The sequence below is a fragment of the Pleurodeles waltl genome, chromosome 4_1 (assembly GCF_031143425.1).
Source record: "Pleurodeles waltl isolate 20211129_DDA chromosome 4_1, aPleWal1.hap1.20221129, whole genome shotgun sequence".
NCBI lineage: Eukaryota > Metazoa > Chordata > Amphibia > Caudata > Salamandridae > Pleurodeles > Pleurodeles waltl.
Window position 1 is genome coordinate 533,049,605 of NC_090442.1, and position 12,254 is coordinate 533,061,858.

The following is a 12,254-nucleotide window of genomic DNA, read 5'->3' on the forward strand; positions in this document are numbered from 1 at the left end:
AAAAGAAATATTTAAAAAGGGCTTTCACAACTACTGAAATATAGTTTGAAATGCTTGCACAGTTGACTTAGTCATTTAAATGTGTGTTAGAACAAAACCTGACACCCTATATCCTTTTATTTTAATTTCTAAACAGCAGGTCACACAGTTCACCTTAGAAAGTCCTGAAACTGCAGTCAGAAAGAAAATTAATTGTAAGAAAAACTGACATTTCGCGTCTTTCTGTGAACACACAGCAAATTTGACATAAGAGCAAAATTTAAAGTCATTTTTTATTGCCCCTCTACTTTTCAACTGAACAGAACACCTGTTCAGTGTCAACTCACCAGAAGGGAGGAGTAAGTTATCAAAATAGCTCCATCTGATCAAATAAGACTTGCCAATGCAGTCGAATGGATTTTTTGAGCCCTGTATGTTACACCCTCTCTTAGTAACCTACATTTTGGTGAACGTTTTGGGATCTTTATACATAACTTTATCCCAGCATTTCAATTCTACTTCCTCAAAAAAGCAAAGGATTACCGTCTAAAGGAATTAGAAAAGTATAAGGTCATGCCTTAGCAAACAACTGGTCAGAAAGCATAATAATTAGCGATCCTGACTCAGCTGCAACTTCTAGTTCATTTTATCCTTTCACAAGTAGGATCTCTTTTCTTATTGTCTCTTGTGTGAACTGTAACAACCAATTAACATTTTTCTATACACTACATGAGAAAGCTAGTTTGTAACTTATGCACTTGCACAGTTCTGTTATAACTCTTACACAACTTACAAAAGTGATCCATCTTCCTGCAATTTTGCAAGATGTGCTCCTTGCTGGACTGGCTCCATGGTAGCAAGACCCAGATCTAAAACAAGTACTCTGTTTTTGGTTAGAATTGACACTTTGATTATATGTCTCGACACTTGGAATTTGCGTAGAAGTGTATACAAGCCCAATTGAGGCCAGAGTTCCAACAAATCAAGTTGTAATTATCTAGTAGCTGATACTGTCCATTCAATGCCTTTTGTTATGTCAATGGTTTCTGAAAGAGTAGGATTTCTGTTACATAACTGATGTTGTGCTTTCTTGGTGTAATAGACCACTACAATCTGATCTACAGATAATAATTGACTGAGCCCTCAAAATCACAGAAGGAAGTTAATACTCAAAGCTCAGCCATGTAGCAATGTATCGTCTTAAGAGACAAAAGTCTTCTTGTGAAAAAACAATGCCTTTCTACAACAATGCTGGGATCTTGTTAAAGTGTCCATTTAACCTCTGCATTGCTTAACTGTAGTCATTCCACTGTCCAAAGCCCTCGGAATTAAGTTCAATCTCGGGAACATGGTCATTAATATGTTGCTCCTCAGAACCTAAACAGCTGTACAGAAGAGCATACGTTCATTCATTTTCAATTTTTCACATCAATTGTTGTCAAATATCTCTTAAATCCCCTGCACAACTGCTTCCATCAAATGCTGGGGTTAGCTTGATTGGGTAGAAATACTGGAGATTCCCACACATGTAAACAGAAAATCCTTAAAATGGATATAAAAAAAATAGATTGCAAAAAGCTAACAGAACAGCAGTTAGCTGGTATGTAGATATCAATGCAAAAGAGAGAAGTGTGTAGTAGAAAGATCTGCCCACAACATTACAATATATACTTGTACTAAAATACAAGCATGTGTATTTAATTAAAGAAGGAATCAAGAAAATCAAGTTTACCTTGAAAAGTATTGGCAGCTAAAGAATAAGCAAACATAACTACTTAGAAATAAATATCCATTAATTTTTTCAAAACTTGAAATTGAAATAAAAACACACGATCTTTACTATAGTGATGTCTGTGGAGCTTCCTCAAGAAGGTATCCACAGAGTTACTGATCTACAGTATGAGTTTGGATAGCTACACCCAAACTGTCCTTGTGTGATGTGAGAGTCACTGATCAATAGAGATGAAACTACAGCTGGCAGTGCAAGTTCAGACAGGCAGGCCCAACCCGACCTTGCCTGACTTGAACATCAGTAATTAGAGAATGTGCAATCACCTCATACAGGTAGCTTTTGTATCTCACTTAGCATTGATGTCCAGTAAATTCAAATTGTAGTCCTCGTGTGCCTGCTCTGCCTGGAAATGACATTGTGGGATGAGCAGGAGCTGTCCAAAAACTTTATTTATGTGACATGCAAAAAAGCAACTGAATCTTCATGGACACATCACCCACAGCAGTCATCAGTGCAGGAAATCCAACAAGAAGGTACTGATATCATCAAGATCGTGACACAGTGAGTTTGTAAATCATCGCCGATGTGATGGTAGAGATGGGGTACACAAATGGGATTAAAACTTGTAGACATTTATTCTATATTTACAAATACATGTTAGCTAATAAAACGCTTACGGATCCTCAACCAACTGTTCTCCCAACCTCTTCTGTTTCAAACTCAAACACTTTACGGTTTATGTCACATTCCAATTGAATGCAATAAAAGAAAGACCACATACTACGCACAACACCTGTCTTCTTGGACTAGGCACAAAAGCTGTATTCTCTAGCCATTTAAAATTTCCCTCTAGTTGGATAAAGTAATGACACGTTGAAAATCTTGGAATTCCTACAGGGAGTCACAAATCTCTGTTAGCTTGCTATTGTCTCCTTTTACAAAGTGTACACATGGCCTATTTGTGTGAGTAGGTGTACAATATCTCTTGAAATGTGGAGATAGCTATGTCTAATTCAGAACACTTGAGATTGCTCGCTTAAGCAAGCCAGTCATTATTTCAATTCCACCTTAAGTCCAAGATCACTGAAGTAAGCCATCAACCATCTTTCTCGCACTCAGTGACACACAGGGTCAAATAACCATATCTTTCCAGAAGTTCTGTAATCCATTTATGTCTCTCTATCATTTTGCCACAGGCATCATTCAATTTGTGCCAATTCACTGTCCCTCATGAATGTGTTCTATTTCAAACCACTGAACCAAGATGAGGGCATTTACAATTCTTACCCAATTTACCACAGGACAAGCGCTCAATTTCAGACCGTAGGCACCATGTCAAGTTCTCTTCTACTGGAGATAGCCCAATGACATGGGCATTTCCGTCAATCCAAGCATTGCTCTGTACCCCCAGGCAGAGGTGTGCATTGGTGACTCTGGTACAGCTGCATTATAACACATGCAGCACTGGTTATTTCTTCACTTTCTGGGGGCTTGGTCACACTGTCAACAGGTTCTGCAGGGATCTCAGTGGCTGCCACAATCATTGGCAATGCCTCTTGTACTATGTGGAAGTGGGCAGTTAGATCAAATGTCCTAACAAATGCTTCATAATCATCCAGGTTAGTGTCACAAATGCCAAAGGGCATATGGTCTAATCTTTTAGTCAAACTTAGTTTACTCTGCACCACTCTGTCACACCAGGCCACGGATGATCAGCTCTGTTGCCTCACGTGGCATGTTTATTTAAAAACATTAATCATGTTAAATAAAGATCATTGTCAGAAAACATCTGTGGGGACCATATGGCCAATAGGGGTTTCTGGGCCCTAACCATGGTGTTTGAGGCCCTGGTCTCCTCCTACTATGGTTCTGTAAACTGTGCCGAGTACAACCCTTTCTGCATGTAGGGTAGTGAGTGTGAACACTCATAGGCGTGTAAGGGCAATAGTGTTGGGGCAAGAGCCCAGACCTCAACAATGAAGCAACAGACATAATAACACACTGTTCAGCCAAGTGTTTATTTTAAAAAAAATAAAGAGCTTTTAATCTCACAGCAAAACTAAGTACTACACAATTCATTCAATCTAATATACAGGGTTGTGTAAATTCTACTAATCATGAGGTACTACAACTTCTTTTTTCCCCACTAACATCTTCTCACCTTCCGAAGTCAGGGATCCAGCTATTACTATCCTGTATACTAGGATGTAGTAAGAATTTGGATTATGTCTACATTACTCAAAGTTCTCTTTAATCTGTTAGTCAACTCAGTTCAAAATCTTTAAAAAGGTGTATGTTCTCATAGTCTCAGCAAGAGCTTTGGTTTTACCTGCATGCGTCTCCAGCTCTCTCGTCCCCTAAAACCGTTAGGCTCACCGCTACCTGTAATTAAGTTGGTGGTCGAACTTGCTGTGCAGAGGGTATTGGGAGGTATGGGGAGTAAAGGCTTTCCTGCACATACACAGTGGACTTCCCAGGGGCATATTCACCCAAGGGATAGTGGTACACAGGACAATCGCTTTTGACTTTGCTCAGGTAGGCTCCCACTGTGGCAGACGTTCTTGGCAATGGTGGCTCTGCTTCAGCCATCATGGTCTTTGGCCTCAAGGCTGAGTCCTTGTTGGGTAGGAAGGTACTTGCACTGAGCAAGCTGGTTTGGAGTATCTCACTTCGGTGGTGTTTTGGTTCTCTGTGTCGGAAGCAACAGCACTTTGGCACACAGCAGGCTGCTGGATCATTTCACAATGGCACACTTCCAGACAGTTTTAAGAGCAGCTTCATCAGTACTGCACAAAGAGACCAGGGAATTCCATCACTACATGAGTCTCGCCTCAATCGCTCTCTCAAGTTGGCCAACAATCTGTGGGTGCTCTACACACTGGAATATGCCAGTCCTTTTCATCCTGGGCAGTTTTGTTCTGCTGCAAGGCTGGGCACGCATCGCCCCTATCTGCAGCAGATAGGCAGGCTTCTTCAGGCAGCTCCTCAGCTCATCCAACAGAAAGTAATGGTTTAAGGTGAGGCCCCTTCACCTCTAAGACTCTGGCTCTCAGGAAGAAATAAGCACTGGTTGCACAGCAGCTCTTTACGTACTCTAGGGAGCACTCCCTTTCTTGGTCAAGAACAATTTGGGACAGGAACAAAGTGAGGTGGTTAGGATACCACTTTTGTACACATTTTTTAGGAAGGGTTTGTGGGTCAACTGTCCGAAACTTTAGAACCAGTTTAGCTCAGTTTTCCTTCTCAGTCTGCCCTCCAGACAGAGCCTTTGTGTAAAATTATACTTCTTGCAACAAGTAGTAGTGGGTCTATCTCCAAGCAGGGGCAGATACAAGCAGGCCATAATGAAGTGTGAGATCTCTGCCCATAGCTGTCATTTGTTTGCTTGAAGCAGTAATTAGGGACAGACAGAAGGGCAGGCCTGGCTTAAAAACTTCCTCACATTGAACAGAAACTAGAGTGTCACCCATCACCCCTTCCATCTACTAAATAGCAGTGCTCAGGAAGAACTAATTAGTTGCTCCTTTCTAACTAACTAAGTCTTCATGGAATGTCTAAATGTAGCCCTCTGTCCATTCTCCTCAATTCACTTTCTGGGTCTCAACCCTCCACCCACAGGAATTCAGGCAATATACTTCCATCATCTGGGGAAGCTATCCTCGCCCTCCACCTTATGCCATGCATTGCCAAGAGAACCTAAAATGGATCCCAACTGCATCAGAAAGAAGACTCCCACACAGGCAGAGTCAGAGTACCATACACATATCAAATGCTTATAATGCTACCACTCACACTTGACATACACACAAAAGGGGTTGGGTTGCACATAATAGCATAACTTTACTCAAGGTGGTTCAATAGGCTACTCTCTCCTTGATGTAGGTAAAATGTTCTGGTCGCATTACACATTATCAAGCATGATACACTACTACCATTGCTGTATGTGATGAACTGAGAACAGACACAGTAGTCCCCGGTTCAGTAAGAGGGCACGCTTGGTGTGCTCCCTCCAGGGTACAGGATAGGTCCTGGACCTCACGTTGTCAGAAACAAGTGTAGGTCTCTGTGCACACAGATGGAACCATATGACCGATGATGTATTGGAACATCAATTGCAGTGAAGCCATCCAGTTACGCCAGGCCCTGTAATTTAATGAACGCATCAGTGCCTGTAGTCAGCTGCTAAAAAACACGTATCTCTGATGTACGCTGTGAAAAGATACAAGTTGCCCCATCAAAAGGATGGTAAAGGAGCTATGCTTCAGGGGAGGAGCACACATGAAAAGAGGAAGGAAAGCTGTCAAATAACATACAAGCAAATGAGATTGACAAGAAAGCCAACCAATGATGACCAACGGGCTGACTTTAGCAACACAAAAGGACGATGGACGGAGTGCTGAAACTTTTCAAACACTCACCCCAGTCACAGTAATGGGTTTAATCCATCATTCTTTTGCTCACCATGCCACCTCAGTTTGGACCCAGCCATATGAAAATCAGTCTTGACCCTGTTCCCCATGGCAACAGTCCAGCCTGAACTGCCAGGCCAGGTCCTCCCTGAACTGGAAACAAGCATCCTGGGACTGGTTTCAGGGTATCACCCTTCATCAGCCAAGCTAGCTTGGATCCAGTGGCACAATGAGCACGGGACCCACGTCTGGGCATACCCTTCCCACTTAGGGCAACTTTAGCAACACAAAAGGATGGTGGATGGAGTGCTGAAACTTTTCAAACTCTCCCCCCGGTCACAGATCTGGGTGTAATCCATCTTTCTTTTGCTCACCATGCCACCCCAGTTACCACCACCATGCTACCCCAATGGGTTGACCACAGGTACACTCTAATTATTGGTATTGTATGCAACTGGTCAACAACAGACAACTAAAAGCTGTTTGTAGGCAAGACTTAAAAGGTAAGTAAAAACATGACCCATTTCAAAAATAAATTAAACAAAAACAAATTAAATCAGAGATTGGCCTACCATACCTGACGCTGAAGTTAATTACTAGCTAGACAGATGTGCCAGAAGAGCAAAAGCCAAATGCTTCACTCAGTGACACTAGACAATAGCTAAAGAGGGCTGACCTACTGGCCCAAGCTGAGGGCTCTGGTGGCTAGAAGCTAAATGCGAATGGCACCTGAACAGACCAATTTTATGAATATATTTTATGTGAGTAAGCCTTCTTATTGAATGCTTGCCAGTGGTTATAAAGCTGATATTTTGCAAAAAGTGGTCTTAACTGTGGATTATTTCCTATAATTATCTGTGCTGAACTCATTTGCAGGATATGTAGCTTCCCTAAACAAATTTTAAAAAGTTAAATGGATGCTTAACACATCATTTCTATTTTTTCAGTGCTGTAAAAATACAACACACTTTTACAATGACTGTGTTACTCTCACTGTTCACACCATTTATCAGCACGACTGACAAGCTCACCCCTGCAGTCCCATCCTTAATGCAAGCGTCCTCTAAAGAATCCTACCCCGACTGTGAAACAAACATTGCTAATACAGAATCATGTCAGCAAAACGTTACACTGTCCTATATTGCACTGATAAACTGATGACACTCAAATGCATCTACAGTGCACTAAAACCAAGTTAATAAATGTAATACATAATAAATAATTTGTAATATAGACCTATATTGCCATATCGGGTATAGCTGACATTGATATACCAATCAGCCTCCTGCCTTGTTCTTTATAAATGTCACCACCAGAACCCATTGATGACTACAAAGCCCCATATTACACAGTAGTCTGTTTTGTATTCTCTTTACTTCTGTAGATATTGGTGTAGATATATATTCACTGATTAAAACAAAGGTTACAGGGACGTTATAGTTAGGAAATAGAATTTAAAAAAACACAGAAATGTACTTAAAAAAAACAAAGGTTACAGCAATGTTATAGTTAGGCTCCCATTTTAAATGTGCAAACACATAGAAATTCACTTGTTATAGTTAGAAGTATCTCAAGTAACTATAACTCATGCAATAAGGTAACTGTAACTCGCGCCTCCGCCATGCATGATTTTTTCATCAAAAATATTACATTGATATTTTTGTTATCAAAGATGTCATGAGTGCTGTAATTTATGAGGTAATTAGCACTGCATAGCGAGGGTGCATCTTTGCAGCCAGGGAGACAGAGGAAACCTCTGCTCGCAGCAAGGGAGATGTGTTTGACAGATCTCCCTCACTGTGAGTAAAGTTTGCTGTGGCTTGGCAGTAGCTGTAAAGCTGCAATCACGCCACAGCAAACAGCTATGTCCGGCTACTGTAGGTTCCTTGAGGGGAGGTGGTGGTGGTCCCCAGGGCTGGGGGGTGGGGGAGGGGAAGCCCCCCCACATTGTACAAGTCTTCAGCACCGGGGAGGTTGTGGTACCCGGGGCTGGCAGGTGCGGACGAGCGGTCCTCCACACATTGTGTTAGTCATTAGCCCGGGGGCTGCGGGGGGGGGGGTGCATGGCCTTCCTGCATTGTGTTAGTCATTAGCCCGGGGGGGGGGGGTGCTGTGCAGTCCTTGCGTAGAATATGTGAATGCCCCCAGGACCTGGCCCACCTGGGGGTTGTAAAAAAGAAGCGCAGGCCTACACTTGCTTGCTGTAAAATCGCTGCAAAATGTTTTTTTTTAAAACATGTTTTTTTAGCCCTGGGGGTCCCTTTTGGACCCCAGCACCAGAGAAAAGGGGTCAGGGTGACACTACTCTGGCCCCCTTTTTTTTTTTTTTTTTTTACCTTTTTTTTTGTGGGTCTCGGCTGAAGTTGAGTCCCAAGATGGCTGTTAACTCATCCTGGTTTGAAGTGGTGGCAGCAATCAGAGCTCTGCGTTTGCTGTCCACGAGCTCTTAATCTTCGCAAAGTTGTTGCGGCCAGAGATATATAAATTTGTTTTCCCTTTAAAATCCCAAAAACTACTGAATGGATTTACACCAAATAAGCGAATAATCTGTGTATCGAAATCTAGCTTTCTGCCAAATTTGATGTAATTCCGTCCAGTGGTTCGAGCTGTAGTCGTATTCAGTGATCCTATTGGAATTACCATGAAAAACACAACTCTTTTGACCCCCCTTCTTTTTTCTCAGCCCCTGCTTGATGGATCAACCCGAACCTTTCCGTGCACAACAAGAATCACTGGCACACTTTTTTGGAAACCTTTTGTGAAGATTCGTCAAATGGTGCCAAAGATATAGGCAAGTCAAAAAAAGATTTGTCTATGGAAACATGGTCCTAACTATAAGTACCTAGTGGGGACCGCTGCTAGGTGTTATATATATATATATATATATATATATATATATAGAGAGAGAGAGAGAGAGAGAGAGATTTTTTTTAGCAAACATGAGGATGGCAAGACAGCTAAATCCGTTTATAGTTCAAACCGAAAGAATGTAAAAAGTACTTCATATCAAAAGGACATAATGTTACCAGTTCAGGGCGTTATCAGTATCACGCACCTTGGGAGTTGTAGTTCCATTTTGCTTACAATGAACCAACCAAACACATGAAATAACAATGTCTCGTAAATTAAATGCCCAGAACTATAAACATGATGAACTACTGAAAGGAACAACCTGTCCTCCCCAAACTGGCCACTACTTAAACAGGGCACGGTTTTGGACAGTTTCTCAAAGCATTTGAAATAATTATTTAAAAAAAAAAAACACACACACACACACAGAGTATCATGCATAAATACTAGTTTCGTTTAATGGGTCTCTATATATTACAGGTATTGCCTTTTCAATGAAGTAATCATACCATAGTTTCAGTGAGATTATTGTGTTAATGCATCCGACGTTAAAATACATGAAAGCGGACAACTCCCCTCTTCACCCTAAATCACAAGGAGAGTGTGATCTTATGCATTAGGTCTAAAAACCATCCACACTCCGGATTTTTGAGTGACATTCTAGCAGTAACTGCCTGCCCGGATTGGTATTTCAAACCATTACTGGCGAAACTGGAAGTGTCGAAGCGAGTTTAAAGGACCGCAAGAAGAAAACACTACGCAGAGGGGTGAACTTCCCTCTATAGCAGCAACACCTCATCCTTTGGCATAACCTGGCATTTCGGGAATGGGTGCACAATGATTCTGATAAACTGTGTCTCCGAATCAAGCACCCTGAGCTTTTGTCACGAAGATATAACTAGCTGCAACTATTAGTTGTAACAAACATATAATTATCGTGGCATTCACTGTGCCTTCCTAGAAGGGGCCACTGTTCAGTAAAGTACATGTGATCTTGGGGTGCTTCACTGGGGGCACTTGGGACTGTTGAGAATTTTAAAGCAGATCTCATTAAAATGTCTGACTCGCAGATAAAAAGATCGTACTGACTCCTTTAAAGTACTGCGATCCTGCGAAAAAAAAGCCTAGGAGAAGGAACGGTGCTCATCTTTAGGCTACTTACATTGATCATCCCAGAATTCACAGGTTGGTCTTCTGTTGTTGATCATTTAATGAATGCCATTTGTCAATAATAACCTCGCTTCCGGGTCCCGTTACCAATCTGACGGCTGAACCTATTCTGGGACTTGTCTTCCCATGGCGGTACCGCTAGTGTGTAAGATTAGCTAGGATTGGAGAGCTGGAGGCCTATCCAGCCAATCCTAGTGCGCTTTGTAGAATTTCGTAGTGCTGATTTGCTGTGGACTTCGCACCTGCTTCTATAGTATTCTTTTCTCTTGTAATCTATGTAACTGAGGGGCGGTGCTATCCACCTTGGAGTGAACGGGTTTGACAGCCTGTTGTCTTTCATTGGTTACTTCTAAAGGTATGAGCAGCCTCTCGAACAAACCCGATTCCCTCTAAATTGGGTGCTGAGGCCGCTGAACGCGCTTAAATGGTTACAGTTTCTGTTTTCTCCCAATCAGTTGCGACTGCACACGCTATCCGGAGGCTCGTAAATACTCACAGACTTCTTGTCGCTGCATTTTATGGGTGAGAAAAAGAGGCACAACAATGGCATGAGTACAGAACATGAAAGACGAAAGAAAACGGGATATCACGCGTACATGCCAACATTTTAGAAGAGGAAAGTGTGACATTCTAAAAAAATATATCCAGGGCTTTAAGTGAGATGAAAAAACTGGGTGGTCTCTCAAAGTGGCGTGGCCTATGTAATGAGAAATTTCCTAGCTTACCAGAAGGAAAGTTTCAATTCTATTAAGGACACGGAGGCGAGGATTATGCATAACTTTCTTCACTTTTTATTAAGTAGCAAGTTCAAAGTTCAACATATTCAAAGTTAAACTATAACTTCCATGAGGCAAATGTCTCTATGGTAACCAATGTCCAATCACAGTTCATTCTGACAGTGTGTATATATATCCTGAGGTGCTGTCCTCCATTCTCGAATTCACTGCGATGGGAAGTTAAGGTGTCTTCAAGTTGTTGCATTTTCTGTTCATAAGAAGCAATGTAGTACAATAAGCCATATAGGCGAGTTCCCGTTAAAAGGTCTAAACAGTTAATATATCTAAACAATCTGGAAAACATTTCCTCCTCATAAACATAATTAATGCATGAAAAATAACCTTAATTAATATTAATCAAAATCAATAGCAGGTTGTATCCTTGATCATTGAAGGAAAGGTAAATACCACCTCCAGTGTTGGTGCATCAGCTCCCGGGTGCGCAACATTTCCCTAGTGTCGGGCGGGATAATCCTCGCCTCCGTGTCCTTAATAGAATTGAAACTTTCCTTCTCAATAGCTAGGAAATTTCTCATTCTATGTCAGGACCGAAGGCGAGGATTATGCATGTTTAAAGCTTACTTACTACCAATGAGGCTGCTTCGTGAACAGGTTTAAAATAGATTTTTTTTAACGTAGATTCTGACGACCAGTCAGCAGCACCCATGAAGTCTTCCAGTTTTCCACCTACCTGAACAGCTTTAGAAGCTATGGCACCTCGGGTGGAGTGTGCCCCAAAAACTTGTACATCAATGCCCGCTTCCATCAAAACCCATTTGATCCACCTAGCGATGGAGGAAGAGGAGACCGCCTTAAAGGGTTTCTTTATTGAAATCAATACTTGCCTTTCCCCAGGAGGACGGTGTTCGACCGTCACTTCTTCATATGTCTTCAGACACCTTACCAAACACAATTTAAGCGTATGCTCAAAAGCTGGATAAGTTACTGACATGGTATTGCATTTTGTACGTCTAGATATCGTGAAGGTTACTCCCTCTGGAGAGTAAACCCTCACTGATATATCCAGGGCTCTCACGTCCGATACTCGTTTCCACGAGATGAGGCATAGCAGAATAGCTAATTTTGCTGACAACTCTTTCTGGGAGAGATACTGGTTATCCTGCTAAGAGGTTAAAAGATTCAGAACTTGGTTGACGTCCCATAGTTCTGAATTCCTGGGTTCGGGAGGTCAGGTTATCCTGATACCTTTCAGTAACTTGCACACCCATGGGTGTTCCCCCACCGGGCAGTTGTTAACGTGGGGCTATCCCTCCGAGATCGCAGCTCGAAAGGAATTAATCGAGCAGTAAGACAGGCCGGATCCGCAAGATCCGCTAG

The 12,254-nt window shown here is 41.9% G+C and overlaps 1 protein-coding gene across 2 annotated transcripts in view; it reads right to left on the bottom strand.

Annotated features, from left to right (window-relative positions):
* Positions 1–10,283, bottom strand: part of PNPLA8 (patatin like phospholipase domain containing 8) — a 281,202-nt gene extending 270,919 nt beyond the window's left edge. The window contains exon 1 of one of the 2 annotated variants that reach the window (XM_069228884.1): positions 10,133–10,283. The gene's annotated coding sequence lies outside the window, so the exon portion shown is untranslated. The remainder of the gene's footprint in view (positions 1–10,132) is intronic. The other variant, XM_069228885.1, reaches the window with a different exon arrangement.
* Positions 10,284–12,254: the final 1,971 nt, after the last annotated feature.